Raw genomic sequence first — 25,303 nt, 5'->3', positions numbered from 1 at the left:
CTCTGCTTGCTGCTCTGCCACTTGGGCTCTCTCTCTATCTCTCTGTTAAATAAATCTTAAAAACAAAAACAAAACTGCTGAATTTAACCCTTGTCCACTTCAACATAACCCTGTACCTTGTTTTCCCTTTTTAGAAAGAAATAATGTCCTTTATCTTCTTTTGACTTGAGCCTCATTCCTTCCTCCCATTTTCTGTCCCCTCCTGTATCTTCGGTATCTTCATTTTTTTCTTGTCTCTTTGCCTGTTACCTTGAAATACACACAGAGCTATTTCGTCTTGGAGAAGCCCCTGCTCGGCATTGCTTTCCCTTTTAGTTACCACCCTGCAATCCCCCTCCAAGACCCACAAGACCTTAAAAGGTCTTCAATTTTTATGAGATAATTTCCTGTTTAATTTTAATTCTGTATAGGTTTATAACTATTATATGCGATATAAACTCATACAAGAATTTGAGTGCTTCCCTTTTCATAAGCTTTATACCATGTTGGTTGTGATGAGGTTAGGAAAGAAAGAGAAGGCGTCAGTCCTCTGAGGAATTCTGTTGCAGACAGTAAGTAAATTAGCAAACAGCTCACAAGCAGTAAATACCAAGCGTCAGGTATCAGTGAGTGGTAAGGACAGTAGTAGGTACCGTTAGAGGGCAAAGTAGGGAGAGGCTGTTTTAGAATGCAACAGACTCTGAAGGGTTTTTTTGGTTTGTTTGTTTTTGTTTTTAAGATTATTTATTTGACACAGAGAATGAGAGCTAGAGAGAGAGAGAGAGATTATAAGCAGGCAGAGAGGCAGCAGAGAGAGAGGAGGAAGCAGGCTCCCTGCTGAGCAGAGAGCCTGATGCGGGGCTCGATCCCAGGACCCCAGGATCATGACCCTAGCGGAAGGCAGAGGTCTAACCCACTGAGCCACCCAGGTGTCCCCAGACTCTGAAGATTTTATAAGATTTTATTTATCCACTTGACGGAGAGTGCAAGCACAAGCAGTAGGGAGCGGCAGGTGGAGGCAGAGGGAGAAGGAGGCTCCCCATGGAGCAGGGAGCCCGACCCGGGGTTCAGTCCCAGGACGCTGGGATCATGACCTGAGCCGAAGGCAGCCGCTTAACTGGCTGAGCCACCCAGCTGCCTCAGAAGGCTTTATAGAAGAGATTCTTGAGTGAGGAATTTACTCTTCAAGGAATTGGGGAAATTGGTTTCAATGAAATAATCTATATTATTAAAAACAGAAAACAAAAATTTGCTCATTTATTTTTTTGTGAACATATGTGGAAAATATTTTTTTCCCTATTGAATTTTTATGGTTGAGGAGAGACTCCTATTTTAAAGATCTATAGCCCTAAATTATAGGAAATTGGCAACACATTTGTCTTGATGCTCTCAAGTAGAACACCTGAGAACTTTATTTTCTCCATTGCCATAAGTGATATATATTGCTTTTTTCATTGTATTTGTATTTGCTGTGGTGATGTAACCCTCAAAATATGATTTGAAACATAGTATGACCCAGTCTGGGTTCATTGTGTTTTATGCACTAAAAACGTTGCAACTACATTTTTTTTAAAAGATTTTATTTATTTGACAGGTAGAGATCACAAGTAGGCAGAGCAGAAGGCAGATTGAGAGGAGGAAGCAGGCTCCCCGCTGAGCAGAGAGCCCGATGTGGGGCTGGATCCCAGGACCCTGGGATCATGACCCGAGCTGAAGGCAGAGGCTTTAACCCACTGAGCCACCCAGGCGCCCGTGCAATTACATTTTTAAAGGAAAGTATTACGTGGGCTCACTAGAGACAGTATGATAGACTAACCTTACGTTTTAGGTAGGGTTATTAGGTTGTGGGTCAGGAGAATGCAGAGGATAACAGTATAAATGAATTTCTGCCAAGCATTCAGTAACATTTCTCTCTTTTGACAAGTGGGAGACTGGGGGCTGGCTGACCACAAGATTAGGTAGACATGTGATTGCTTGAGTAGCAGCTCTGAAGATTAGTGAATGGTGAGTTGATGACAACTGGAGAAAAATTTCTCTTGCTGAAGGTTACTGTTCATGTGTTTATAATGTGAATAAGAATACTGGTACTGGGGCGCCTGAGTAGCTCAGTCGGTTAAACAGTTGTCTTACGCTCAGGTCATGATCCTAGGGTTCTGGGATCGAGTCCTGTGTTGGGCTCCCTGCTCAGCACGGAGTCTGCTCTTCCCCTCCCCCTGCTTGTGCTCTCCTCTCTTGGTGGCTCTCTCTAAAATAAAAAAAACCTTAAAAAAAAAAAAAGCTGACACCATGCTTTTGAAATTTTAGCATGGAATGAATTTTTTAGGGTTAACTTTTGGAAGAATCTTCCTGACTGAAATGGTGGGCCAAGGCTAACATGGTAACTTAATGGGGCTTGATACAAAGTCCTCTATATGGGTTGAGAAGAAAGCTGCATAAGCATAGGGGCGACAGACGTGACAGAACACAAATAAGTATGTTGATGACTGTAGTGAACTCAATACGGATATAAAATGTGATGTGACTATGAGGAAGACTGCAGAGACCAGTAGTCTGGACTCCCAGGAGAAGGAGGTTCCCCAAGAGGAAAGGTGGTAGTCTTACTCTGTTCTGTACTGTCCAGACAACATCTGGAGTGTCGTGTTGAGTTCTGGATGTCAACTTTGAAAACGAATGAGAAAACAGAAAATCACCCTTGTTGGTGAGGAGCTGGAGAAATTGTTACCCTTGTATGTTGCTGGTAGAAATGAAGAAGGGTACAGCTGCTGTGGAAGACAGTTTGGTGGTTATTCAAACAGTTGAATCTAGAATTAGGATATGAACCAGATATCCCACTCCTACGTATGTACCCAAAAGAGTTGAAAACAGGTATTCAAACAGTTGTACATGAATATTTATAGTAGTTCTGTACTTACCTAGCAGTTCACATTAACTAAAAGGTAGAAACAACCCAAATGTACATCAACTAATGAGGGGGTCACCAAACTGTGGCATATCCCAAGAATGGAATATTATTCAGCCCTAACAAGGAGGTACTGATAAGTGCTGCAGAGGGCACGAACCTTGCAAACATTATGCTAAGTGGAAGAAGCTGGAAACAATATCCTACATTATGATTTCACTGATATGAAATATCCCACACAGTTAAATGCACACAGATGCAAAACATTCCTGGTTGCCAGGGTCATAGGGGATGAGGAGTGACTGCTGCTTGGATGTGGGTTTCTTCTTGGGGTGGTAAAATGTTTTGGAACTAGATAGAAGTGTTAGTTGTAAAACGTTGTGAATGTCCTAAGTGGTATTGAGCTGTCCACTTTAAAATGGTTATACTGTCTGGATTTCACCTTAGAGTGTCAGTATGTAGAAATTAACTGGATAGGCTTGAGAATCCAGAAATAAACTCTATGATCAATAGATTTTTTTTTTAAAAACAAGTGTGCCAAGAAAATTCAATAGGGAAAGAATAGTCTTTTCAGCAGATTGTGCTGAGACACCCGGAGATTTGAGATTTATATGCAAAAGGAGGAATTTGAACTGCTTCCTCCTCCCATCATACACACAATTTAACTAAAAATGGATCATAGACCTAAATGTACAGCAGAAATGATAAAATTCTTAGAAGAAAATGTGAATAAATCTTAATGACCTTGGCTAGGCAAAGCCTTCTTGGGGCACTGAAAGCACAAACAACAGAGAATAAAATCGGTAAGCTGGACTTGATCAAAATTAAAAACTTCTGTGCCTCAAAGGATACCATTAAGAAAGTGAAAAGACAACCCACAAAATCGGAGAAAAATATTTGCGATTTCTATCAAATACGGGACTTGTATCTAAGGTCTGTAAAGAACTCTGGCAACTCAGTAATGAAAAGACAATCTAACTAAAAATGATGAATAAACTGGTATATTTTATGGTATGTGAATTATAGCTCAACAAAAATGGTTAAAAAATGAGTCAAGTGGAATATGTTTAGTGATTTCTAGTCTTAAGGGATTCAAAATCAAAACCCTGGCTTTTTCCACTGATTCTCCTTTCTGCTTTTGCCTTCCTGCACTCTGGCTTCCAACTTCTGTCAGCTGTGCCTTTTAAACTGACAAGTTCAAGAACATTTACATTCTGTTCTGTAACCTTAATGAAGTCTTTGGTGCTTCGTTTTTATGTTGGTCTGGTGTATTTTAATTATTGTGCAAATACTCATGGCAGAGCAGAGAAGTTGTGGTGACATTTCCTTCTCATGATACTGTATAGAAGGCCGCTGTTCCTAGCTTCAAAGGCCAATAGACTCTCTTCCTGTAATCCCATCGGCTGCTCAAAATCATGTCACATTTTTCCACACTTGAACCATGACTGCCTTTTTAAAATGATTTTTAATTTTTCTTACGTAATCTCTATACCCAACGTAGGGCTCAAACTCATGACCCTGAGATTAGGAGTTGTATGCTCTAACAACTGAGGCACCTAGGTGCCCCAGCACCATGACTTTCTTGTATAGGTTTGTTTATGTTTTTTTTGTTTTTTCCTGGTGTATCACTTTGGTTCTTTTGGCAACATTTTGCAGAATATCTCACTACAGAGGACTTAGGGGATTGTCTTGATCTTTCTTTTACTGGTGGTGGTTCCTATTGCTCCCAGCATCTTTTTCTCACTTACTAGATGGTGGGAAGAAGGGGATAGGATGGCCACTGATTCATCATGATCTCCCCACCCTTAAAAAAAAAAAAAAAGAACTAGTTTTGAAAAGTTTAAACACTTAGAAAATTGTGAGAATAGTAATGTGAACTCTTACCTAATTTTTACCTCGATTTATCAGTTCTAAGCATTTTGCTGTATTTGCTTTCTCCTTTGTCTATATATCTGTAGTTTTTTGGGGAATCTTTTAAGAGGAAACTGCAGAGATCATGACTTTGCTTTTTTTTTTTAGTAAGGATTTTATTTATTTATTTGACAGAGAGATAGAGAATGAGCACAAGTAGGCAGAGCGGCAGGCAGAGGGAGAAGGAGAAGTAGGCTCTCTGTTGAGCAGGGAGCCTGATTTGGGGCTTGATCCCAGGACTCTGGGATCATGACCTGAGCTGAAGGCAGTCACTTGACCCACTGACACTGAGCCATGCAGGCGCCCCATGACTTTCTTCTTCTTTTTTTTTTTTTTAAAGATTTTATTTATTTATTTGACAGACAGAGATCACAAGTAGGCAGAGAGGCAGGCAGAGAGAGAGAGAGAGAGAGAGGAGAAAGCAGGCTCCCTGCTGAGCAGAGAGCCCGATGTGGAGCTCGATCCCAGGACGCTGGGATCATGACCTGAGCCTAAGGCAGAGGCTTTAACCCACTGAGCCACCCAGGCGCCCCCCATGACTTTATTCTTAAGCGCTTTACTACACATCACTATGAAAAGGATTTTCTGGTGAGATCATGGAACAAGGATTAAATTCAGGAAATTGAACATTTGAGTTCACTGGGAAGCAGATGCCGAGGCCAGGAGTAGGACTCCTAAAAGCAGAAGCAGGAGTGGGTAAGTGGAGCTGTCAGATTGTGATGATGGTCTGTCTGCCCACCAGAGAAGCTGATCTGGAGTCAGGATTGTCCATTAGAAGAGTTCTGTGTTGGCTAGAAATTGCTTGGCTTGTACCTTGCCTTTCTCAGTTATATAGGCTTTAGCTATTCGGAGATGATCGAGACCTCCTCTAGAGAGCTGAAGCCAACTCTGATGAAGCTAATAGCTTAATCATACTCCTCACATCTGGTGGTGAGTCTTTGGCTGTGGGTGGTACATTTCTATGTCTACCATGATACAATACTATTATGTAATATACAGGCTATGTTCAAATTCATCAGTTGCCCAGTAACACCCTTTATAGCAAATTTCCTCCCTATCAGATCTCTTTTCATCTTGGAAGATCTTTCAAGAAGCTCCCCAGGTGATTTTTCCTATATGTCTCGTTGGCCTGAAATGAATCACTTCTCCACAGTGGGACAGGAGAGATTGCTCAGACCAATTGCCTGCAAAGGAGAATGCGATTTTTCCGCTTAGTTTAGACCTGTTGTGATTTCATCCCATGGGTCTGGGGGAGAGGCTGCCTTTTCTAATCTTGTGCTTCTCACCTGATAACTTGAAAAAGAGAAAGGGAAAAAATGTAGGTTTCTTCAGCAAGAAGGAAGGGAGGAAAACTGGGTAGACATTTAGCATTCTGTGGGAATTTTCTGTTGCAGAATTTTTTTTTCTATTGAGAAGGGAAACACATGCATTCCTGTCATTAAACCAGATTCTTAGTTATTCCGCCTTTTGAATGGACTTTACTCCTCTCTTCCTTTCATGGAGTTCACTAATTTTCTGTTTTAATAGGATGAATTATTGTCTAGTCCTGCCGCACAGCTGCCATCCTGGGACGTCTTTTTCATTTCACTCTTGGATCATTTCCACTGTTTCTTGTGTTCTCATATCTACTTTATTGGTTTTCATCCTTGTTGCTAGAGAGTAACCCCAAGTAATGTCCTTACATGTTTGGAAGTGTCTTTATTCTGCTTTCTTACTTGATGGATCATTTGGATATAAAACTCTGGCTCAAAATTATTTTGCTTTTGAAATTTCCGAGGCATTGTTCTGTCTTCCGCAACTGAGAGTTCCTGATTTCAGTCCGATTCTTCCTTTTAATCCTTTTTCCTCACATCCTTTAGAATCTTTTCTTGGTGGCTGTGTAATTTCACAAGGTTTGCCTGGGTGTGTTTTCATGGACCAGAAGGTAGGTCAGTTCCTCTCATTTGTCACCTGGCTCTCTGTCTTATTTTGTTAAGTGTCCTTTATTACTAATCTTTCCTGGGGGGTGATTTCACCACAGATGTGGATGGTTCATCTGCTATTTTGGACAGACACTGTACTTACTGGTCTCTTTCCTCGCTAATGAAAGCCCAGTTTTGTTTGGGTGTTTAGTGCTTGTGTGTTTCCTGGGCTTCCCCCGCCCCCATCCCAAAGGGGACAGTTTGTGAATGTGGCTCAGCCTAAAGCCAACTGTGTTAGTTCCATTCTCCTTGCCCATGATTGGTTTCGGGCTTATGACACGTCCGAAAGTCTGTGGGGAATCTGGTGTCCTTTAACAGACAAAGGGATAGCCCTTCTTTTGGATGTTGTTATGTGGGCTCATGATACTTGGAGCTACTGGAGCCATCTTGGATTGAAGAGAGTGAGTTGGGAATGACCCTCACCTCAAAATGATCTACAGTTGAGCTCCCAGTCTCCAGTCCTTCCTTCATCCAATTTCCCCCCTCCATCTTTTCAGTTGCTAAGGCCAAAAATGTTGGTGTTATCCCTAACTTACCCTTTCACATCCCAGATTTTATTTATTGGAAGATCCTAGGAGTTCCTCCTTCAAATTATATTTATAATGTTACTGCTTTTTCATATTTGCCCCACAGCCATCCTGGTCCATGCTACTGCTGTTTCTTGCCTGGGTTACTACAGTAGAGCAGTGCCTACTCAGGGAATTTTATTAGGGTTTAACCAGACATGTGGCAATCCATATTTGACATCCCATTCACTTAGGATACAGGAGAGGAGGGACAGGAAAACCAGCTTACCAGCAGAGAAGGACAAATGTTCTTTGGGGAGAGGGGAATGTCCTTGTAGCAGTGCAGGAAGAGAACAGCCAGGGGTACCTGGCTGGCTCAGCTGATAGAGCATGCAGCTCTTGATCTCAGGGTTGTGAGTTCAAGTTCTACGTGGGGCCTGAAACTTACTTAAAAAAATTTAAAAAGATAAAGAAAAAAGAGGAACAGCCGGAACTATTCTGTGCTTCTGCTTCAAGGTGAAGCTTGGGTGTGAGTAATGAAGCTCACATAAGTGACTATGTAGCTAACCTGGCTGAAGAGCCCCAAGTTCCACAAAGGCCATGACCTTGGAAAACCGCCCATGCGCATAGCTTCTAGAATTCCAACAGGATACACGCCCTATTGGAGGAGTCCCCACACTAAGAGCAGGCCAAAGTTACAGCCACTCTCCAGGTATTTATAGTCCCTCTCAGTCCCAAGCAGTTTACCAATGGGTCATTTTTACCATAAGCCATGTTGCCTAGTAACACAGCTGACATTCGGTGGTTTCTGACATTCATGGTTTCCTGGGGAACAGAGCTCGAAAGTTAACTGAATCCAAGAGCCATCTCTCCTGCTGAAAGACAAGGGTTTTTGTAACACTTCAGTGCAAATCGCCTGCCACTGAGAGGTCCCCCACATCTGGGCTTCTCCCCCTGCGCTCTTTCTCGGCACATTGGCCACCGCATTCCTTTTCAAACACAAGATGATCATGTCTTTTCCGGCAGACTCTGTGGTGACTCCCCAGCTCACAGCACATTGGTCTGTCGGCCTTCCTGGAGTTAGTCTCTTACTATCTTTCTGATCCTTTTTTTCCTGCTACCTCTAACCCTTGCCCATCTGCAGTCATTGCCTTTGTTCTGGCTCTGATGTGCCAGGCTCATTTCCGCCTTGGGACTTTGGCGTGGCTCTTTCCTGTGGCTGGGACGTGCTCACTCCACTCCCCACCTGGCTGACTCTTCAGTTCTTTGTTCACCTGTCACCTTTACAATATGCCGTATTCCATTTAAAAATTGCAGCTCCTGCCATACAGAGCGCTTGACATTCCATGATCCTTTTTTTTTTTTTTTAAAAATAGCTTCTTTCACCTTTTCATTCTCCATAATGATATGTGTTGTTTATCGTCTCCTGCTGTTAATGTGTAAGTTACAAGAGGGCAGCATTCGTCATCGACCTAGTCCTCATTGACTTACCTGGCTGCTTAGGACAGTGCCTAACTGAGTTGATGGTTATTAATTTTATTTTTCATATATATTATTTCTTTTTTAAAATAAGATTTTATTTATTTATTTGACAGAGAGAGACACAGTGAGAGAGGGAACACAAGCAGGGGGAGTGGGAGAGAGAGAAGCAGGCTTCCCGCCGAGCAGGGAGCCTGATGCGGGGCTCGAGCCTGATGTGGGGCTCAATCCCAGGACTCTGGGATCATGACCTGAGCTGAAGGCAGACACTTAATGACTGAGCCACCCAGGTGTCCCTATATTTTTTTCTTAACAGTTCTATTTATTTGTTATATATATAGAGAGAAAACACACAAGCAGGGGGAGCGTCAGGCAGAGGGAGAAGCAGACCCCCAGCTGAGCAGGGAGAGCCGACATGGGGCAGGATCCCAGGACCCTGAGATCATGAACTGAGCCATAGTCAGACTTCCAACTGACTAAGGCACCGAGGCGCCCCAGTGTGCAGGTTTTTGTGTGGACATGTTTTCAAGTCCTGTAAATACCAAGGAGCACAATTTCTGGGTCATATGGTAAGAGTATCTTCCATTTTCTAAGAAACCTCCACACTGTCTTCTGAAGCAGTAGTTCCATTTTGCATTCCCACCTGCAATGAGGGAGAGCCCTTGTCACTTCTCATCCCCTCCAGCATTTATTGTCATTGTTGCAGATTTTGGCCATTCTAATAGAAGTCTGGCAACATCTCATTTTAATTTAGCATTTCCCCATTGACATATGATTTGGATCTTCTTTTTATAAGCTTATTTGCAGTATGCATATTTTTGGCTAGGTATCTTTTAAGGTCTTTGGCCTATTTATTTATAAGAGTGAGAAAGAGTACACACGTGTGTGTGTGCCTGTGCAGAGGGGGTGAGGAAAGAGAGGGAGAGAAAGAGAAAATCTCTGTGTGGGGCTGGCTTTCTTGACCCTGGTATCATGACCTAAGCCAAAACCAAGAGTCTGGTGCTTAATGGACTAAGCCAACCAGGTGCCCCTTTGGCCCATTTTTAAATCAGATTGTTTTCTTCTTCAGTTTTAAGATTTCTTTGTGTATTTTAGGTAACAACCCTTTATTAGGGGTGTGTGTGTGTGTGTGTTTTGTAAATATTTTTTTCCCAGTCTGTGGCTTGTCTCCTCATTGACTTGACATTGTCTTTTGCACAGTAGATTTTTTCATTTTAATTGTTAGTTATCAATTATTTCTTTCATGGATTGTGCCTTTGGTATTTAAAAAGTCATTGCCATTCCCCATGTCATCTAGGTTTTCTCTTTTGTTATTTTCTACTTTTAGGTTTTGCATTTCGCATTCAAGACCATGATCCATTTTCAATTAATTTTTGCGAAGGGTGAAAGGTCTGTGTCTGGATTTTTTTTTTTTTAAGGTGGATGTCCAGTTGTTTCAGTCAATTTGTGGAAAAGACCATCTTTGCTCCATTGTATTGCTTTTGTTCCTGGGTCAAAGATCAGTTCGGCTGTGGGTCTTTTTCTAGGTTCACCATTCTGCTCCACTGATCTTCCCCAGTATTACACTGTCTTGATTATCCTAGGTTTATTTTAGGTCTTGAAGTTGGATAATGTCAGTCTTCCAACTTTGTTCTTTTCCTTCCGTATTATGTGGGCTATTCTAAGTCTTTTGCCTCTCTGTATAAACTTTACAGTCAGTTTGTTGATATCTACAAAATAACATACTGGGATTTTGATTGGGATTACGTTGAATCTGTAGATTAAATTGGGAGGAACTGACATCTTGATGATATTAAGTCTTCTTGTCCACAAACATGGAATATCCCTCCATTAATTTAGTTCTGTGATTTTATTTACCAAAATTCTGTAGTTTTCCTCATATAGGTCTTGTACACATTATGTTAAATTTATACCTATACCTAAGTATTTCATTTTGGGGGGATGCTAATGTAAATGGTATTGTGTTTTTAATTTCAAATTCTATTTGTTCATTTCTGGTATATAGGAACACAATTGGCTTTTCTATATTAACCTTGTATCCTCTATCCTTGCTATAATTGCTTATTAGTTCCAGGTGTGTGTATGTGTGTGTGTGTGTGTATTCTTTTGGGTTTTCTGTTTGGTGATCAATCATGTTATCTGCAAAGACAGTTTTATTTTTTCCTTCCCAAGCTGCATATAATTTATTTCCTCATTGCACAGCTAGGACTTCCAGTACAATGTTGAAAAGGGGTGGTGAGAATGGACATCTTGCTTTGTTCCTGATCTTACTGGAGAAACTTAACAGTTTTTCACACTTAAGTATGATATTAGCTGTAGTTTTTTTGAAGATAATCTTTATCAAGTTGAAGAAGTTGCCCTCTATTCCAATATAATGAGAGTTTTTATCATGAATGGGTGTTGGTTTTGTCAGATACCTTTCCTGCATCCATTGATACAGTCATGTCATTTTTCTTTTATAGTCTGTTAATATAATAGATTACATTAACTGATTTCAAATGTCTTTTGGTACTTCTGGCTGCATAGAATGAGTTAGTTAGGAAGTATTCCCTCAGCTTCTAATCTCTGAAAGTTATTGTAGAGAATTATTATAGTTCTAACAAATGTTTGGGAGAAATCACCAGTGAACACATCTGGGCCTAGTGTTTTCAGTTTCAGAATAATACTTCAATTAACGATTGATTGAATTTTGAAAGGCCCATTCAGATTATATTGTCAAAGAATTGGTCCATTTCATCTAGATTATTAAATTAGTGGGCATATACTTGTTCATACTATTTCTTTATTTATTTAATATTCATGGAATCTGTAGTGATGTTTCTGCTTTCATTTTTGGTATTAGTAATTTGTGTCCTCTCTCTTGTTTTTTTGTAGCCAGCTTTTGGCTTCATGATTTTTCTCTCTTGATTTTATGTTTTCAGTTTCATTGATTTCTGTTCTAATTCTCATTATTTCTTTCCTTCTGATTACTTTGAATTTAATTTGCTCTTCTTTTTCTGGTTTCCTTAAGTGGAAACTTAGATTGCTGATTTTAGATCTTCTTTTCTAATATACGCATTTACTACTATAAATTTCTATCTAAGCACTGCTTTTGCTGAATCCCACAAATTTTAAGTATTTTCATTTTCATTTAGTTCAAAATATTTAAAATTTTTTTTGAGATTTCTTCTCTGACCATGTATTATTTAGAAGTGTGTTCTTTAATCTCCCAAGTATTTTGTGATTTTCCAGTTAGCCTTTCTCCCCCCACCCCCACCCCAAGACTTTATTTATTTGAGAGAGAGTATGAGCAGGGACAGAGGCAGAGGAAGAAGCAGTCTCTCTGCTGAGCTAGGAATCGTAAGTGGGGCTGGATTCCAGGACCCTGGGATCATTGACCTGAGCTGAAGGCAGCCGCTAACCTACTGAGCCACCCAGGCTCCCCTCCAGTTATCTTTCTGTCATTGATTTCTGGTTGAATTCCACTGTGAACTGAGAGTAGGCATTACAGGATTTCTGTTCTTTTAAGTTCATTAAGTTGTATTTTGTGGGCCAGAATGTGGTCTGTTTTGGTGAATGTTCCAAGTAAGCTTGGGAAGAATGTGTATTCTGCTCTTGCTGAATGAAGTAGTCTAGGGATGTCAATTATATTTAACTGATTGATGGTGTTGTAGAGTTCAGCTATGTCCTTATTGATTTTCTGACTGCTGAATCTGTTCATTCCTGAAAGAGGAGTGTTGAACTATAACAGTAGATTCATTTATTTCTCCTTGCAGTTTTACCAGTTTTTGCCTCATGTATTTTGATGTTCTATTGTTAGGCATATACACATTGAGGATTGTTAGGTCTTGGAGAATTGTCCCTCTTGAGATTATGTAATGATCCTCTTTATCCTTGACAATTTTCCTTGCTTTTAAATCTGCTCTGTATCAAAGTAATATAGCTGTTCCATTTTTATTTTGATTAGTGTTAGCATAGTATGTCTTTCTCCATGAGGTTGCTTTTTTTTTTTTTTTTTTTTTTTTTAAAGTCTCCAAGACCAATGTGGGGCTTGAACTCATGAGCATGAGATCTGGAGTCCAGTGCTCTACTGACTGAGCTAGCCAGGAGCCCCTCCATGCAGCTACCTTTAATCCAAATCTATCTTTACATTTAAAGTGGGTTTCTTATAGACAACCTGCCTTGCTTTTTGATCTACTGTGACAGTGTCTTTCTTTTAATTGGTGCATTTAGACAATTGATGTTCAAATTGATTATTGTTATAGTTAAATTAGTAACTATCATATTTATTGCTGTTGCCTAATTGTGGCCTTGTTTTTTGTTCTCTTTTTTGGATTCTGATCTTCTTCTGCCTTTTATGGTTTTAATTTAAACATTTTATATGATTCTGTTTTTCTCCTTTCTTAGCGTATTGTACTTCAAAAAATTGTTTTAGTCCTTGCCCTAGAGTTTGCAATATGCATTTACAATGAATCCAAATCCACTTCCAAGTAAGAGTATCCTAAATGGGTAGTGCAATTACTTTATAATAAAATAATCCTGATTCCTCTCCCCCCTCCCTTTTCTTGTATCATTGCTGTTTTTCATTCCATTTCATTTATATAAGTGTATATAATCGAATACATTGTTGCTAGTACTTTGAACAAACTGTTGTTGTTAGCTCAATTAAGAATAAGAAAAGGTTTTAATTTTACCTTTCCTTACTCCTTTTTGATGCTCCTTCTTTCTTTATGTACATTAGGAGGTCTGTTGGCAACAAATTACCTTGGTTTTGTTTGAGGAAGTCTATATCTTCTTCATTTCTAAAGGACACTTTAGCAGGGTACAGAATTCTGGATTTTTTTTTCCCTGTCAACATGTTAAATATTTTACTTCACTCTCTTCCTGCTTGCATGGTTTCTGAGATGTAAAATGTAATTCTTATCTTTGCTTCTCCATAGGTGGGATGTTTTCTTCCCCTCTGGCTACTTTCAGGACTTTTTATTTTTGATTTTCTGCATTTTGAGTATGTTATGCCTGGTTAAAGTGGTTTTTCTTGGCATTTATTCTGCTTGGGGGTCTCTGAGTTTCCTAGATCTGTAGTTTGGTGTCTGTCATTAATTTGGAAAAATTCTCAGCCATTATTGTTTCAAATGTTTCTTCTGTTCTTTCTTCTAGTATTCCTGTTATGTATATGTGACCTATTTTGTAGTGTCCTACATTTCTTGGATATTCAATTTTTTCCCAGGCTTTTTTATTTTCAGTTTTCTTTTCTTTTCAGATTTATTTATTTGAGAGTGTGGGAGAGAGTGTGCAAGCACAGGTGCAGGAGGAGGGGCAAAGGGAGAGGGTCCTAAACAGACTTTTTGGGGTGCCTACCTGGCTCAGTTGGTAGAGCACGCAACTCTTGATCTCAGGGCTGTAAGTTCGAGCTTCATGTAGGATGTAGAGATTACTTAAAAAAAAAAAACAAACTTAAAATTTCAAGTTTTCTCATCCTGGCACTGATCTCCATGGAAGTTTCTGTTCCATTAAGTTGTGATTCTCTGTATTTGTCTATCTGCTTCTTCATTTCTGTGAATAGTGATTTTCCCTATGATCTCACTTTTTTAATGCATCTAAGAAGTGTTTTGCTTTTCCTGTTCATCTTTTCACTTTTTGTTAGGATGAAGTGGTAACTTCTGGAAATATTATTTGCTGAGGTGCAATGCTGGAGTTGGTGAATATTTAGGGGAATGTATTAAGAGCTAAATTTGAAGTCCTGGTTGGTGTCCAAATAGGTAGTTAAGTTTTTGAGGTTCATGCTCAGGAGAAAGAATGGGGCTAGAGATACCATCTACATCTCGTCTGATCTCGGAAGCTAAGCAGGGTCGGGCCTGGTTAGTACTTGGATGGGAGATACCATCTACATGCCCACCAGATTTGAATGTAAGGCCTTCAGCCTGAGTAAGTGAGGTCACTCTGTGCTCTTCAGGGTTCTGAGGTGGGAAAGAGGCAGAGGAATTGCAGCTCATAAGGAAGAAGAAGAAAACCAGCAGTGTGGCATTTTGCAATCCAAGTGAAGGTCTTTCAGACAGGAGAGAGAGAAATGTTGCTGTAGAGTCAAGTCAGATGAGGCCTGATATTGACCTTTAGATTTCATGAGGTGTGGAAGTCATTAGTGACATTGACAAGAGGTCCTAGGGAGTGGATAGAAGAGAAAATGGGACAAACACGGGAAGCAAGTGAAGTACTGCATAGAGGCAACTATATGGGAGACTTTTATTATGAAAGGGAGCAGAGAGCTGCTGTAGTCACCTACAGGGGATTTGTGGTCTAGGGAGGTAAGTGATCTGGTCGCCAGTTCCAGTATGTGTGTATATGGGGTTTTCCCACACCACCAAGCAATTCTTAGATACCTCCTGGGAGTCCTACAGTTCATCTCAATTCTGAAACTACCTAGAGATATCATCAGATCCTATAATTTAAGGGCTGAGTCCTATAAGATCATCTCCTTCGTCCGCTATCCCCAACTCCCACAGAAACACTTCAGATACCAGTCCAGGTTGTCAACTTGTGCCCCTGGACCTATAGGCTATAGACTAGGGGTTCAAGCAAATTCCTCCTCAGGTTCAATTCATTTGCTGGAGTGGCTCACAGAACTCAAAAGAAACATTTTACTTACTACGTTACCAGTTTATTATAAAACTCAGGAACAGCCAGATGGAAGAGATGAACAGTGCAAGGTATGGGGGGAAGGGTGCAAAGCTTTCAGGCCCTGAACATGCCACTTCCCCCACATCTGCGCTTACGCAACACAGAAGCTCTCCAGACAGACCCCATCCTTTTGTGTTTTTATGGAGGTTTCTTTACACTAGCATGATGATTATATCTTTGGCCATTGGCGATTGATTGAACCTCCAGCCTCCCCACTGACACCACGTGAGGGGGCTGGTGACAGTGAAAGTTCCAGCCTTCTAATCACAGGGTTGGTTCTCCTGGCAGCTAGTTCTGATCCTTGGGTGTGGTCCAAAAGTCACCTCGTGAACAACAAAAGACACCTTTAAGGCTGTCATCACTTAGGAAATTGTAAGAGTTTTAGGAGTTCTGTGCCAGAAATGGGACAAAGACCAAATATATATTTCTTATTTTAAATCACAGTGTCATCGGATGGCTCTTTTTTTCCTTCCCTTGGGGCAGGGATCATTATAGCATGTGTGCTGATGGGAATGGTCCTTGGTAAGGGAGGAAAGAGATGGGGATTTTTGTCAGCTTGAAACCACTGTTTTAAAAATGGCTTGGATTGGGCGCCTGGGTGGCTCAGTGGGTTAAAACCTCTGCTTTCAGCTCAGGTGGCTTAAGTCATGATCCCAGGGTCCTGGGATCAAGCCCCGAATCATAATCATCACGAGAGCCCGCTTCCCTTCCTCTCTCTCTGCCTGCCTCTGTGCCTGCTTGTTATCTCTGTCTGTCATGTAAATAAATAAAATCTTTTTTTTAAAAATGGCTTGGAGATGGTTGGTGTTGGCTTGAGTTTTCTCTACCCCACCCTCATTACGGAGCCTTTATAATTTTATTTTTCTCTTTTTGGCTTGCTTAATCTTATTGTGTATCTCCGATAGATTTTTATCTTTCACATTTCTGGTAAATAGTGATTATTAGGAAGTTGAACCAATTGTGTGTAAAAAAAAAATGTAAAAGACATTTAGTGGGGAATGTGTTTCCTAAGACCCATTGTTTACCACAAAAAGGAAACCACTGACTTTGTATTGCATCAGTGAAGATAAAATTATTTTGTGAACACAGTACTTCTTTTATGAGTAACATTTTTCATACTGTGCTCAAAAGGAATTATTTTATGAAAACAATAAGTTAATGGGAATTGTAGCTTTGTTACAAGTAGGAATTTATTTAGAGAAAGGCCTTAACAATCAGATTTTGCTTCATAATGTTTTAAATGTGGAGTTATTTGCCGTAATTTAAATCATGGAAAAATAGTTTAAGCAGTTTAAACGTTAGATATTTCTTAATTTCTTGAAGTGTGATAAAAGTTTTAACTAATTTGAGGGAGAAAATAGAGCAATACACGATAGTGGGAAATAGATACTTTGATTCTGAAGCACAAGGAAATCAAATTACTATAAATACAGCTAATATTCTAGTGAGAATATATTTAAGCTATAAGTAGACCATACATCATAACCTTGTATGTCCCTGTGTATCGTAAACCCATGCTTGGTAGAAAAATTCTCCGTGAAGTTTGATAGAAACAATCAAATTTATAGAATATAGGGATGTTATACTAGATTTGGGGTCATTGAAGAGAAGTCTCCTTGGACTTTCCAGTTGGGATTTTATCTTCCACTCCTACCCTCCCCTGCCTTCCATTTCCCATTCCTGCTGGCTGGAAATATCTCTCAATATATCTTTGGCAGTAATAAAGTCTCCCAAATTCTGAGTATCTAAGAAATGTACCTATGGAGAAGCATCTCAGAAAAGCCAGAGATTGTAAGATGTTTAGATGTTGTATAATAGATAAAACTTTTTTATGTAACTATGACCCTTGCACTCATGGTGTAATGATTTCCAACTTTCTTTGGTCTACATATAATTTGCACATAAGGAGATAAGTGTACATGTGGATAAATGTCAGATAGTGGTAACTTCTATGATAAAAACAAAGTGGAAATAGGAAAGTAACATAGGAGGCCTACCTTATACTACGTAATCCCTTGAACTTTCTTTTTCTTTTACCAATTGGGAATAATAATAACCACCCTACCTCCTCAGGGTCATGTAGATTTAACTGTCTGCGAAATGCACCTAGCAGAATGCCTGTATACCAGATGACCCGTTACGTGTCATTTGCTTTTCCCTTTCTTTTTGTAGTTCAAGTCCTCTAAATCTCCAGGGTACAGAGTATGTGTAAACCGTGCATTTAAACTAGAATGTGTTTAAACCATGTCCTTTGTGTGGTTTTAAAGTTCTTGTTGAAAAGGTAAATGATAAGATGAATGAACCTTGAGGATATCCTGCTTAGTGAAATAAGCCTGTCACAAAGGACAAATCCTGTGGGATCCCACTTGAGTGAGGTCCCCAGAGTAGTCAGACTCCCAGACAGAGAAAGTAGAATGCTTTTTCCCAGGGGTTGGGAGAGGGCAAGTGGTAATGGGGAGTTGGTGTTTAATGGTCACAGAGTTTCAGTTTTGCAAGATGGAAAGAGTTCTGGACATGGATGAATGGTGATGATGTTTGTGTAACAGTCTGAATGTACTTAATGTTACTGAACTGTACACTTAAAAATGGTTAAGATGGTGAATTATATGTTATGTGTATTTTACCACAGTTTTTTAAAAAAAACGTAAATGGTGAAACTATTGTTTTTGGTAAGCTTGTTTTTGGTGGATATTACTGAATCAAGTTGTGTCCCTCCCCACATTTTATTGAGATATAATTGACATACAGTGCTATATAAGTTTAAGGCATAATGACTTGACATATATTGTGAGATGATTACAAATCAAGTTGCTCTTGACTAAATAATGAAATAGTGGGTTACTATTCTTACGTCACGAGTCTGTTTGAGATTCCCATGCACTGAAAACTGTTGATTATCAGAAATTTTCATCATCTTAACTTTTAGAGTTATCAAACCTTAAATTGTTCCTTTTAGGGCAGAGAGTGTAGTATGGCTAGAAAATAGAATTTTTTTTTTTTTTTTTTGGTATGTCAACTTAAAAAATATTTATAGCATACTTACACTCTTGGATGAATAGCAGTAACTGCATTTGTTGAATGATATATGCTGTTTCTTAGTTTATATTTAATAATTATAATACTTGTAGCACTTGATGATCTTTATAAAGTAGTCCTTGAAGATATGACAGTTGAGAAATCCAACACTCGGGTTGGATAAGTGAGTTTCTACTTTAAAAATGATTTTAGAGGAATTGCGGTGCATAGAAACAAAGAGTGGACATTCCATGTGGCGTTTGGGTGGCTCAGTGGGTTAAGCCTCTGCCTTCGGCTCAGGTCGTGATCTCAGGGTCCTGGAATCGAGCCCCGCATCGGGCTCTCTGCTTGGCAGGGAGGCTGCTAACCCCTCTCTCTCTGCCTGCCTCTCTGCCTAAAGAGTGGACATTCCAGATGGAAAGAAAGATGTGAGTATAGGAATGGAATACGTTTGCACAGTCAAGTTCAGACAGTATTAGGGAGATGTGCTAGCAGTTTACTTTCTGACATTAGGATTTTGACATTGAGGCTTATGAATTTCTGAACTCTATTCTGTAGGAGTTAGGAGTACCACTGTATATTACCAAGCCAGAGAATTTTTTGATCACAGTTGTGCACTTGGCAGCCGTGTCTGAAGTGCATTGGAGTAGTGAGAGGGGGGAGGTCAGATACAAGTCAGAACGGGCACTTAGAACTCTTCCGACGTCATTAGGAAGAGTATTTTAGTATTTAGTATTGGCGTCAGAGTGCAAGTGACTGGGAATGAGGGTAAGTTGATAGGTGAGAACGGAGAGGCAGAGATGCATGCTAAGAGGAAATCAGGAGGAGAGTGTATGGTGCATGAATGTAAGTGAGAATTTTTTTTTTTCTTTATGGTCATCTGACTGTACAGGTCAGATGTTAAGTATAACTTTGAAAAGGGATGATCTGGAGACCTTTAGAGAATGGGAAGAGAGATTTCAGCACCCTTGAAGAGTTTACTTTGGGTATTTTCTTTCAGTTTAAGAGACAAGTCATCTGTAGAGTTCAGAGTATGGTGGGGCCTGGGAGTGTAAAGCGTAGACAAGTCTCAGTGTCTCTAAGAACTCAGTAGGCTCAACCATCACTCTTGAGAACATGAGCTAGAATGGTGGAAATCATGGTATACTTTGTCACTCCTTTATATCAACTACTTCTATAGAGTAGATTTCTGTCTCATACAATGGGAGTATGTATAATCAACCAGTATTGGGTTGGTTACATGGAAAATTTGTTTTAAGTGAGGAGTCTCAGAAAGATATAGAGCTTCCGTATTTCATGACTGGAAATTTAACATGCTTATACCTCATCAATCATTGGTATAGCCCAGGTCTTCTCTTTAGGATGTTTTTCAAGGGACTTGGCTTTTACAAATTGTTTCAGGGACAAAGCATTTTTTTTCACTCATATTTTTGATGTAATATTTAACTAAATGACATAATTATTGCAAATACAATTGACATAAATGGAGTTTGGGACAAATATAGTTTACTCTGGTAAGCATGCAGCTCAGTTATTAGGGAAAAAATAAGATGGTGTAACAACAGAGGACTCCCTGCTTCCCCCGAGAGGAAGTTGAAACTTGAAAGTTCTGGTTCATTTACGGTTTAGAATGAGCAAGAGTGCTGTTTTATCTTGAATCCAATGCCTTCCCTATTGTATAGTGTGGCAAGGTGATAAGGAATAATATGGAAAATATTGGTTAGTGGTGAAGAAGTTACAGACCATATAAATATATATATAGCAGCTTGATTAAGATATAATTCACATACCATGCAAATCACCGACGTGTACGGTATTCACAAAATTGTGCAGCCGTCACCACAATTGATTTTAGAACATTTTCATCATCCCCAAAAGAAACACAGTACCCATTAGCAGTCACTCCTCATCTCCCCCCACCCCCGCCCTAGTCAACCACCCATCTATATTCTTTGTACGTAGATTTGTCTATTTCTAGGCACTTCGTATAAATAGACTCATGTAACATGTGGCCTCTGTGGCCTTTTGTGATTAGCTTCTTTCACTTAGCATAACATTTTTAAGATTCATCTATTTCATAGTGTGTATCAGTACTTTATTCCTTTTTGTGGCAGAAATACTCCATTGGATGGGATATACCACATTTATTTGTCCATTCATTAGTTGATGACACTTGTGTTGTTTCTACCTTTTGGTTATTACAAATAACCTTACTGTGAACATTTATATCCATAATTTTGCATGGATGTATTTTATCATTTCTCTTGGTATATCCTACCCAGGAGTGGAATTGCCAGGTCATGTGGAACTTGGGTTGTTTTCAGTATTTCACTTTTACAGATAATCCCACAGCAGTCCTGCCGTACACTTGATTTTGTGAGTGTACAAGTATATCTATAGGAGAATGTCCCAGAAAGAGGATTGTTGGGTCAAAGGATACATTCTTAAGTTTGTAGATACTGACATTACCACTGGCAACAGAAAGTGCTTATTTCTTAGGATACTTGGGGGTGCACTTTTTAAAAAAATTATTTAAATTATTTATTTATTTTTATTTATTTGACAGAGAGAGAGAGAGTGAGTGAGCCCAACAGACAGAGTAGCAGGCAGAGGGAGAGGGAAAAAGCCCAACATGGGGCTCGATTCCAGGACCCTGGGATCATGACCTCAGTGAAAGGCAGACGCTTACCCAACTGAGCCACCCAGGTGCCCCAAGGGGTGTACCTTTTGAAATAAAGGCAGTTCTAGGGTCATTACCCCAGTCCTGTAAAGTATATGTCCTCAGGTACTAGGGAAGTACTCTTATGATGATTGGTCTTATGTCATTAAGAAACAGTTCGTTATGTTTAGATGGTAAGGAAATTTATAATACATTTGAGAAAGATATTATGGGTGGCAAAAAAATCTTTAATTTAGAACCTTACAAAGACAAATTCTCATTTTGTTTTCTCTCTCTTCTTTCCCTTTGTAGTTGAGGTTTTTATATAAGAAAGTTCTTCTTGTATAGATTCTCAGTTATAAAAACTAATTTCAATAATGGTACTTGTTCTATGAAAACCGTTCTATGAAAACAACTCCTGTTTTAAACATGGGTGTTACTAATAACCAACCATATTCTTTCTTTTCTCTCATTTTTTTGTCTTCCAGCTTTAACATTCCATATTCTGCTTTGTACATGGTGAATCACTACTGCTTCGCACCAGTGTGCCCACTTGTGTGCCTGTAAAGTACAAGCTCCAGATTGAAAAAGCTTCTAGATGGATCCTTTCCAAAATTGGTGTCTTTTCTACAAACTCTGTGCCTCAACAACCTGTTCTAAGTGGTAAGGATATGTACTTTTCATTTTTTCTGTTTATTCGGTTATTTAAAAAAATATTTTAAAAGATTTTATTTATTTATTTGACAGAGAGATCACAGTAGGCAGAAAGGCAGGCAGAGAGAGAAGGGGAAGCAGGCTCGCTGCTGAGCAGAGAGCCTGACGCAGAGCTCGATCCCAGGACCCTGGAATCATGACCTGAGCTGAAGGCAGAGGCTTAACCCACTGAGCCACCCAGGCACCCCTATTCGGTTATTATTATTTTTTTAAAGATTTATTTATTTGAGAGAGAGACAGAGAGCCCGAGGGGAAAGGAAGGGCAGACACCCTCCGGACCCCCCACCCCCACCCCGCCGAGCACAGAGCCTGTCTTCATCCCCAGAACCTGAGATCATGACCTAAGCTGAAACTAAGAGCCAGACACTCAACAGACTGAGCCCCCCGGGCACCCAAGGATATGTACTTCTTAACAGAATAGTAGAAATTTATAAAAACAATTTTTTTTTGGATTGCCTTCCCCTTTATTATGCCTTCTCTCCTTATAGATGAGTAATACCTGCCTTTTTTTTTTCTTGCTAATTTTTAAAAATCACTTCTAAAAATAGTGGTAACATCAGGTTTTTCGAGGCTGCAAAACGTTCTTTCCATATGAGATTCTAGGTCCAGTATAATATCAGATATTTATAAAGAGTAAATATAAAAATATGTAAACCACTGTGTGTGTACATTATGTACTCTGTAAGTACTCTATTAATCTGTTATTGGAAGGTTGAAGTAGTTCATCCTGTTACTGTATTTTCCTATCTATTCGGGTATGTTGGGTCCATTGGGTCAAGAACATTGTCTTACTTCCCATTGATGTATGTTTTGTAGTTACATATTTATGGAGATGATAAGAGAGGTGTGTGATGCCAACTCTTCTTTTTTTAGCCTGGCACTATGTGTGCCTTTTCATATTCTAACAGTTTTTGGAAGCATAGATGCTGGTTAGTTAACATGTTTTTTGAACATCCCTGAGATTTACTCAATACATTTTTGGCCGGGGTGGGGGTGGGGTGGGGTGGGGCAGAGGCAATAAAGTTGAGCAGAACCAGTTGCTTCTATAGGAGACGTTTAAGAGAAAATTACTGAAGTAGGTTCACTTTGAGTGTTAGTCAACAAATATTTACCCAAATGGAAATACATGACGATACTTAGCATTGTAGAGAAGTAAGTCATTCAGTGGAACCATGGTGTTAGATTAGGACACAAGGTCTGGAGGTTGAGTGAAGAATGGGGTGCATTTTAGCCCTAGTCCTAATCATTAATTGCATAGTGTGTTCTTGAGTGCGAGTTCATTAGCCTCAGTGGACCTCAGTTTTCTCATCGATGAAATGAGTGAGTTAAACTAAGTGATTTATAAGCTGTTTTGGTGCTGTCATACATCTAACACTTTTAGGATTGTAATGAAAATATTGGCAGATTGCTCGTTTTTTGAGGATACCTTTCTTCTGTAACCCCTTTGATAGAGACATTTTTAGACTGCATTCTGTGAATTATGGAGTTACAATAAGGCTTCCACTAACAGAACATTTTTCAATTAATCCTTTTGTTTTGAAGTTGATGTCTTATTTCTCTCCATGTTTTTGAAAAATTTTTTTAAATTAATTCATTTATTTATTTGACAGACCGAGAGGACTAGTAGGCAGAGAGGCAGGCAGAGAGGGGGAAGCAGGCTCCCTGCTGAGCAGAGAGCCTGATGTGGGACTTGATTCCAGGACCTAGGGATCATGACCTGAGCCGAAGGCAGCGGATTAACCCACTGAGCCACCCAGGCTCCCATCTCTCCACGGTTTTTATTCTTCTCTTGGCCTCTAGAATTTTCCATTATTTGATGCCGATTTTCCCTTTCTGTCTCTTGTGTCATGTTGGTGGCTCTCATCATGCTGCTTTGATCTGCCTAGCCTCCATCATTCTCACCTGACTGATTTTCCAAGATCTCTACATCTTAGACCAGAGCTTCCAGTCCCGGGCCCCTTACTCATACAGATACCTTTTGAAATATGCTTGGGAGAAGGGTATGATTCTTTGGCAGGTAGCTGAAACCAATTAGTTAACCAGCATTAGTTCACTGGGACTAGAGCCCCAAAGTTCTGCGTACCGCTTACACCCCACCCCTTCTTACCTTAGGCCTCCCCATCACCTGGAACATTTCTATTTCTGAGTTTTTGGAAAGTTTTCTGTCATGATCATTACCCTCTGTCACATCCCACTTCTCAAATCTGTTCTTAATCTTCATTATGACTTGCAGTTTCTTGGCATTTTTTTTTGTTTTTCTAACCAAGTGAGCTATTTCCTAGCCTCATTAGCTTTCCTCTTAGCCAAACTCCATGATCATTCTTGCATCATATATTCTCTTGCCTTTTTAAAATTCTGAGCAACTGCTTTACCAAACCTCAAACCCAAGTTCCTTTGCCATATATATCCTTTCCCCCCTAGTTCTGGATGCTTGATATAGTTGGGAAAGGACATACGACTAAGTTTAGTTGGGAAAGGACATACGACTAAGTTTGGATCTACTCAGGAGTCATTGACGTGATCTCTGAACTGATTCTTTTCAAAGTCGGTTTCTTATCGTTCCTTTGAAAGATTCATATCTTGTCACAGTCCGGTTGCCTTTTTGGAGTGATCTAGCATACTTCCCTGACCTGTTCTTCTTTTTTACTTCCGGTTTTTTTCTGTGTCTAAATAAGAAATGTTTTCTTTATTTGTAACTTTTATTAAGGAAAATTTAAATTTATATAAAAGTAAATGGACTAGTATAATGAACCCTCTTGTATTCATCACTCAGGTTTGATAATTATCAGGTCATGGCCAAATTGTTTGTCTGTCTCCCACCGACTTCTCTGCCACTCCTGTATCATTTTAAAGCAATGCTAGACATCATATAATTTATTTGTATTTCAGTATGTATTCTTAAAGTAGCAGACCTTCTTTTAAAAAAATACAACCACAATACCATTACCACCTTTAAAAAAAAAAAAACAAACACAGCAACAATCCCAGTGTAATAAAATATCCAGTTGGTGGTAATTTTGATTCTCTCATACATTTTTAAAGGAGGTGACTTGATTGACTCAGCATCTAGATAAGCCCTCCCTTCAGTACAGTTTGTTAATTTTTCTCCTAAGGTTCCCCCTCCCCGCTTGTCCTTAAAATTTATTTGTTGAACAAATTGGGTCTTTGTCCTGTACATGTGACTGATCTTGATTACATTCCTGTTAAGTGACTCAACATATTCCTCTGTCCTTTGTATTTCTTGTTAATTGGTAGTTGGATCTAGAGACTTGCTCAGATTCGGGTTCACTTTCTTTTGGCAAGTCTGTGTGTTTGACAAGTGTCTGGTGCACAGAGCTTTTAGTTCTCCCTCTTTTAATGTTGATTAGTTGCCCTTTGTACTCAATGCTTTAGATCAGGGGATGGCAAACTTTCCCTGTAAGGGGCCCGACAGCGTGTATTTTAGGCAAAGTGGGCCATCTGGTTTCCTCTGATGCAGCTACTAACTTTGCCCTTGAAATGGGAAAGCAGCCATAGACAAAACATA

At 39.6% G+C, this 25,303-nt stretch overlaps 1 protein-coding gene across 2 annotated transcripts in view; it reads left to right on the top strand.

The window, feature by feature from the left end:
• The window catches only part of FRYL (FRY like transcription coactivator), a 259,588-nt gene that overhangs the window by 16,327 nt on the left and 217,958 nt on the right, over nt 1–25,303 (top strand). For both annotated transcript variants that reach the window (XM_045079730.1, XM_045079728.1), the window contains exon 2: nt 21,552–21,726. The gene's annotated coding sequence lies outside the window, so the exon portion shown is untranslated. The remainder of the gene's footprint in view (nt 1–21,551; nt 21,727–25,303) is intronic.

The sequence above is a fragment of the Mustela putorius genome, unplaced genomic scaffold, assembly GCF_011764305.1.
Source record: "Mustela putorius furo isolate JIRA1106 unplaced genomic scaffold, ASM1176430v1.1 tig00000430_pilon_pilon_pilon, whole genome shotgun sequence".
In the NCBI taxonomy this organism is placed as follows: Eukaryota; Metazoa; Chordata; class Mammalia; order Carnivora; family Mustelidae; genus Mustela; species Mustela putorius.
This window is presented reverse-complemented; position numbering and strand designations above follow the sequence as displayed.